Source organism: Peromyscus californicus, unplaced genomic scaffold (assembly GCF_007827085.1).
Source record: "Peromyscus californicus insignis strain IS unplaced genomic scaffold, ASM782708v3 Scaffold_12__1_contigs__length_115047231, whole genome shotgun sequence".
NCBI lineage: Eukaryota > Metazoa > Chordata > Mammalia > Rodentia > Cricetidae > Peromyscus > Peromyscus californicus.
Window position 1 is genome coordinate 17,131,599 of NW_026294413.1, and position 8,253 is coordinate 17,139,851.

The window sequence follows — 8,253 nt, forward strand, 5'->3', positions numbered from 1 at the left end:
ATTTCAGTAGAAATATGAGTTGTATTTGTTTGATAAAATTGTTCAGTGGTAGAATGGGTTCACATTGGTTAACATTCTCTATGTTTTTCAACCCAAGAAACTAAAGTATTCCAAACAAGAGAGACACATTACAGACCCCTTCCAAGCTTTATAGCCTTCAAAGTTACTGGAAAAAGCCTAAAAGATGAAAAATCTGGAGATTGGTAACCACAGCTAAAAGAACATCTAAATATTTCTCACTCAGAAGAGTTAAGCGTTCACAGGGGAGCATCATTTTTCAATCAATTTCTTCATTCTATCTGCTCCCTAACCTATTGAGTTACAGTGCTCACATCTGGAAAGGACTTTGCAACTTGATTATTAATTTTCACATGAATTTTCTCTATAATATGCTTAGAGACATAACCAGAATTTTGTGATATTTGCTTTGATGCTTGTTAATTGTAACTATGTCAAATAAAGCCCATATCCAAACATATAAAAAACATTTCCCCACAAAATATGAGATAACAATTTATTTCATTTTAGTACCTCAAATTTATGTTGATCAAAAATAATTAAAACTCTGAAGCATTGTAATGACACCTGGAATTTTATGAAGCACTGTTAAAACTCCTGGGGGAGATTTTATTCCATTTTTTTTTGTCTAGTTAGATCAGTTATTAAAAAATGAAGGCAAATACATTTACTGGAAGATCTTTGTTTCATGAACTTATTTGCATTACAAATTACCATGGTTTCTAAAAAAATCACTTAAATCCTGATCATTCTGCAAGTGATTAATGATAATTATAAAGTCTTGTTCGTAAGAACTTCCTAGGTAAGCGGAGTATTGTAGGCAGAAGCTGGACACTGACTCCCTACAGTAACACACTCTGGCCCTTAGAATTTGAAAGTGTGATGCCACTGCACGGCTGACATAACACTTTGGGCCACAGCTGGAAGTATGATAGGAAGATTATCTCTCAGGGTATATTTAATCAAATAAAAATTTTAAAGTCAGATTTCTTTTCCTACACTGCCAAATAAATGATATGTCAAAAAGTATTTAAATGAGAAGTTCAAAAATTTTCCATTGTTTTGAGGATTGATGTTTCAGAAGAAGCAGTTCAGAGATCCACCAAGAAAATGAGACCACAGTTTCTATATCTTTGTAAGATTGTGTTTTCAGTAAGATGGAAAGTCTCAAAATGCATTATACTACAAAACCTCCAGACACTGACCACCAGACACTGAGGCCAGTGTTGTTATATTCATTTTCTGGGACACTAAGAAGAGAATCTAATAAATCTAATAAACTATGTCAGAATTATGATTACACAAACATAATCAAATAAAAGGCAATTGTTTTCATCCTATAAATTTGTGGTGATTTGTAGAAAGACACCTTAAAATTACTTTTAACCACTGTAATTTAAATGAGCAAATATCCTGACTTCTATAAACGGAAAACAGTGTGCTGGATTACACTGTCACCAAATGCATTGTTCTACAATGCTTTGAGATTGTTTTTCTCCTGTTTACAAGTTAGGTTCTTTTTTTGTTTGGTTTTTTGTTTGTTTGTTTGTTTGTTTTTTCATTTTCCAAGACTGGGTTTCTCTATGCAGCTTTGGTGCCTGTCCTGGATCTCGCTCTGTGAATCAGGCTGGCCTTGAACTCACAGAGATCCTTTTGGCTCTGCCTCCCGAGTGCTGGGATTAAAGGTGTGCGCCTCTGTCGACCAGCTAAATTAGGTTCCTTTTAAGCATGAATTAATCACTTGAAAGTAATAATAAGAAGGTGAAATTAATCTATAGAGATCACAAATCATCTCACCTGGTTCATTGACTATATAAGAGTATTATTGACACCACACATAGTTATGTTTTCTTATTCTCCATATAGCAAGAGACAGAGTAAATCCCTAAATAAATCAAATAAATATTGTGAATATACTTAATATGAGACTGAGAATACTGTAAATTAAAAGAAACAAGAAAAAAATCACTTGAAAATATTTTCTATGATTTTTTAAATACCTTTTCTAGTTTTAGTTTGTTATAGTTGTATATATTATGATTATAACTGATATTCAATAATTTAATGGATTTTTCTACTTAATGTAATGTAATCTCAATGGTTATGACAAAATATATAGCGTTTTACCTGTGATAACACAATTCCTTTTTAATATAAAGATTTAAACACATTGAAGAGATGTTTCAAGAATCTTGCTTCAGTGGTTACTCTGTCTATGAAAATACATTCCCATCTTCTTACGTAGTATTCCAAGTTCAGTTCCCTTGACATGTAAATGAATTAGTACTAAAAGACGGGGAGGGTGGAATGAATGGAGACTGGTCATAACATTGTCCTAAAAGTTATGAAATGGAAGATGAAAAATAATAATCTCCCTAGCTGTAGCAGAACTGTCTGAATGATCAGGTCAATAGAGAATCACTCATAAAGGTTGTCCCAAGGGATATTTTGGATCTGTACCATGAAAGGGTTCCACATTATCACCCCATTTTCAGACTATGTTTTATTTTTTTTTTACAGTGTTTATATGGGTGTTTTGCCTACATGTATATCTTTGCAACACTTGTGTACCCATGTTCCACAGAAACCACAAAGTGCAACAGATCAGATCTCATGAAATTGGAGTTGCGGACAGTTCTGCTGGGAATTGAGCTTGCTATCTCTGGAAGAGCAGACAGTGACCTTGAAAGAAGAAGCATCTCTCTAGAAACCACTCCCACATTACTTTTAGTTACATAGACTTCCTATAGTTTTTCCCAGCTTTTAAAGTTACAGTGGACATGTATATACAAGGTTTTACCAAGGTTGTGTGATACACAGAGATTGCTAAAATTTCCTGAAATAGCAAAATCTGCACTGTAGCTAGAGTTTTCCTGCCTGGCCCACAGTCAGGACAAATCTCTCTCACCTGCCAGTCCCACAGCCACTCAGACCCGACCTAGTAAACACAGAGACTTATATTGGTTACAAACTGTATGGTCATGGCAAGCTTCTTGCTAACTGTTCTTACAGCTTAAATTAATCCATTTCTATAAATCTATACCTTGCCACATGGCTCGTGGCTTACCGGCATCTTCACGTGCTGTTTGTCATCATGGCAGCTGGCAGTGTCTCTCTGCCTCAGCCTTCCACTTCCCAGCTTTATTCTCCTCCTTGTTCCGCCTATACTTCCTGCCTAGCCATTGACCAATCAGTGACTTATTTATTGACCAATCAGCAACACATTTGCCATACAGAACATCCCACAGCACTGCACCACTGTTTGTGGAGGGAGGAATCGGACATTTGGAGGTACTGTCTTGACACCTCTCAAGAAAATCAGAGTACTTAAATATTTGTATATCTTTTGTTTATATTATATGTATGTGAAGTAGGGCAAGGTGTGTGTTGCATTGCACATGTAGATATTAGAAGAATTGATTATCTGAATTCCAGAGATTGAATGCAGGCCATCAGGCTTGGTGGTAAGCACTTCTACCAATTGAACCACTTTGCTGACCCAGAATATTTTAGCTCTAGTCGCTATGATTTTCACTAAGAAGTGGGACTTATGTGTTGAGCATAAAATACAATATTGCATTTGATATCTGATATTACTATTTTTTCCTTTAGTTATTAATTTAGTGAGCTTTGTACTTAGCCTTCATTTTGTAGACAACTGATATTTCAGAAGGGAAAAATTATGAAAAGCATAGGAAAAACTGCTGAGTAGTACTCCATTGTGTATATGTGCCACATTTTTTTTATCCATTCTTCAGTTGAGGGACATCTAGGTTGTTTCCAGGTTCTGGCTACTACAAACAACACTGCTATGAGCATAGTTGAGCATGTGTCCTTGTGCAGCCTTCAGTGGGAAGGTGCTTGGACCTGCCTAGGCTCATTGTGCCAGCCTCTGCTGACTCCCCATGGGAGATTTTGATTTGGGGGATGTGGGATGGCTTGGGAGAGAGGGCTGGTGGGTGGAAGGAGGGAGGAGGTGGGATCTGTGGATGGTATGTAGAGTGAGTAGAAAATTTCTTTATAAAGAAAAATGAAAAAAAAGAAAAAGAAGGCTCAGGATTAGATCATGAAAAAAAATTGGAAAGGAAAAAGTCAAACTTTTGCTATGATAGTATATATAAGTGATCCCAAAAATTCTACCAGGGAATTCCTACAGCTGATAAACATCTTCAGTTATGCATCAGGACACAAGATTAACTCAAAAAAAATCAGTAGCTCTCCTATATAAAAATGATAAATGGGCTGGGAAAGAAATCAGAGAAACATTGCCCTTAACAATAGCCACAAATAGTATAAAATACCTTGGGGTAACTCTAACTAAGCAAGTGAAAGACTGGAACTTTAGCTTGGCAGTGGTGACACAGGCCTTTAATATCAGCACTCAGGAGGCAGAGCCAGGAGGACCTCTGTGAGTTTGAGGCCAGTCTGGTCTACAGAATAAGATCGAACTTTAATTCTCTGAAGAAAGAAATTAAAGAAGATATTAGAAAATGGAAATATCTCCCCTGCTCATGGATAGGTAGGATTAGCATAGTAAAAGTGGCAGTCTTATCAAAAGCAATCTACAGATTTAACAAAATCCCCATCAAAATCCCAACACAATTCTTCACAGACCTGGAAAAAACAATACTCAACTTTGTATGGAAAAACAAAACCAATCCTGTACAATAAAGCAACCTCTGGAGGCATCACCATCCCTGACCTCAAGCTCTACTATAGAGCTATAGTAATAAAAACAGCTTGGTACTGGCATAAAAACCAACATGTGGACCAATGGAATCGAATTGAAGACCCTGACATTAATCCACACACCTATGAACACCTAATTTTTGATAAAAAAAAAATGCAATGGAAAAAAGAAAGCATCTTCAACAAATGGTGATGGCATAACTGGATGTCAACATGTAGAAGATTGCAAATAGATCCACAACTATTGCCATAGACAAAACTCAAGTCCAAGTGGATCAAAGACCTCAACATAAATCCATTTACACTGAACTTGATAGAAGAGAAAGTAGGAATTAGTTTTGAAGACATTGGCCCAGGAAACTACTTCCTAAATATAACATGAGTAACACTGACACTAAGAGCAATGATTAATAAATGGAACCTCTTTAAACTGAGAAGCTTCCATAAGGCAAAGGACACAATAAATATGACAAAACAACAGCCTATAGAATGGGAAAAGATCTTCACCGACCCCACATCTGACAGAGGGCTGATCTCCAAAATATATAAAGAATTCAGGAAACCAGACATCAAGACACCAAATAATCCAATTGTAATTTGTTTTAAAAAATATTTGGATAATTTATGGTGGATTAATTCTTGGAAATGTAGAACTGTTAATTTTTATTCCACCTGGCTACACAGTGAAACTCCAACAAAAATACTTTAATTACACATAGGACATTCTGTGCTCTCAAGGCCGGGTGAATCTGATATTGAACTGCTTTCAGTGATTCTCCTGTCAGTTGGCCTTCCCATACATGAACTAACCTGTGAATTCATGTGGTCATTGGAAGCCTGCACTATAAAAAGCAGAACAGTAATGGAGAATGTCAGCTTTACCAGTGCAAAGTCGTACCTCTAAAAGCTAAACACATATTCCTCAGAATAGAGATTTTTGTAGGTCAGCTTACTGAGTAATAATTTTTCACATCTCTAGGGATTTTACAAAATAAGTTGAGCTAAGCAAAATATGAAAGGTATATTATACATGAGACCAGAATTTTCCCTGAGTCTATGTTGATACTGACCTTTACCTTTTTAAATATTAGAACCACACCCCCAAATCAGAAACAAAGTTAATTAGCTGATAATGAAATTTTCACATTACTCAAATAACTCAAAGCTCGTTTTATAAAATACAATATATTGTGTATCTATGGATTCTGTTATATCATTTAACCCATTATAATATAGTTAATTCTCAGCTACAGCAGTTCAACCCATTCATCTGCAAATATCTTCACACTGAGCAACATCTCCCTACATCCTATCTGAATTTTGGGAGTGGTTGTATAAAAATAACCTACATTTTTCATAACTATGTATTTCTACCCATGTGCTCTTCATTTTCCAATCTGAATTAATAGATACACATATTTGCTGTGGGATGTTCTGTATGGCAAATGTGTTGCTGATTGGTCAATAAATAAATCACTGATTGGCCAGTGGCCAGGCAGGAAATATAGGCTGGACAAGGAGAAGAATAAAGCTGAGAAGTGGAAGGCTGAATCAGAGACACTGCCAGCCGCCATGATGACAAACAGCATGTGAAGATGCTGGTAAGCCACGAGCCATGTGGCAAGGTATAGATTAATGGAAATGGATTAATTTAAGCTGTAAGAACAGTTAGCAAGAAGCTTGCCATGGCCATACAGTTTGTAAGCAATATAAGTCTCTGTGTTTACTTGGTTGGGTCTGAGAGGCTGCGGGACTGGCAGGTGACAGAAATTTGTCCTGACTGTGGGCCAGGCAGGAAAACTATAGCTACAAAAGGCGTCCAACGTGGTGGCAAGAGTTTCCACCTAAAAACTGAGAAAAAAAAAGCCGGGCGGGCGGTGGTGGCGCACGCCTTTAATCCCAGCACTTGGGAGGCAGAGGTAGGTGGATCTCTGTGAGTTCGAGGCCAGCCTGGGCTACCAAGTGAGTTCCAGGGAAAGGCGCAAAGCTACACAGAGAAACCCTGTCTCGAAAAACCAAAAAAAAAAAAAAAAAAAAACTGAGAAAAAAGATTCTAAAACGGAGCTAAAAACAGTTCCTAATTGTCTCTCTCAAATGAGCGGCAGCTGCTGGTTTGAGCTACTTGTGGGTTGCGTGTGCGCTCGACCTGCTGTATGGCAGGAGTGGGGCCTTTGCAAGGGGCACTTTGAGCTACATGGTGGATTTAGTCTTTGCTGGTGCAGAGCAAAAGGGGAGGTTTCTGGGTTGCATGCTGCTTGGATAAAGGCATGGACCCACGATGGCTCCCAGAGCTGGCTGTAAGCATACTGCCGCCATGTTGGGAAGCTGAGGTGGGCGGAGCCAGCAGCCACAGCTGCTATAGTTTATAGCAATAGATTCACAATAAGACAGATTCAGATGTAATAGTTTACAATGTGTGTAAAATATATGTAGGCTTGAAAGAGACAAAAAAGGTGATATATACAGTTATAGAAACAAATACATAGTTTTAAAAAATAAAGTCTTTAAAGAGACAGTAAAATTAATATAAAAAATAAGCCACGTAAAGATGAATATTACACAGAGAATCTGGATTGTGTTGTTTTTGGGATTTTTAACTGCAGAAAAACATTTGATTATAAAAACTGTTGAGTTATATCAAAATGTATATTTTAAAGATACCTTGACTTCAAAATTTGGATGTAAGAATGTGTTGCCTTGGAAAGGAGTCTCTGCTTTTGTTCCCACAGAAAGCCAAAGGCTATGAATTTGTTCCAGATTAAGACACATCAGGTTTGACCAGCCAAGACCCCCTGAAAGGTCTACGATGACACCATGACCCATATGATCCAACATCCAGAATGGTTTGAAGGCAACTGGTTCAGACGATACAGCCTCATGGACTATTCCATAATCCTAAAATTTTCTTTGTGTCCCCATAAGATACAGTGCCCCCCGTCCAGCAGGAAGTAGTAAGAGAAGCTACGCCCAAATTCCCAAATTATATGTAATTTTACTTTGTTAAGGTTAAAACCTTCCTTTCTGGAAAAAAAAAAAATGGGGGGGAAGTGCTGTGGGATGTTCTGTATGGCAAATGTGTTGCTGATTGGTCAATAAATAAATCACTGATTGGCCAGTGGCCAGGCAGGAAGTATAGCCTGGACAAGGAGAAGAATAAAGTTGGGAAGTGGAAGGCTGAGTCAGAGACACTGCCAGCCGCCATGATGAGAAATAGCATGTGAAGATGCTGGTAAGCCACGAGCCATGTGGCAAGGTATAGATTAATGGTAATGGATTAATTTAAGCTGTAAGAACAGTTAGCAAGAAGCCTGCCATGGCCATACAGTTTGTAAGCAATATAAGTCTCTGTGTTTACTTGGTTGGGTCTGAGAGGCTGCGGGACTGGCGGGTGACAGAGATTTGTCCTGACTGTGGGCCAGGCAGGAAAACTCTAGCTACACATATTCACAAGAGTCATCTTAAATTCACAGGTGAATTTTCTATGCAAATTGCTTAGGGGCCACTGTGCAACATTCCAACTCAGTTATTCTGTACTTTTAATGTGTG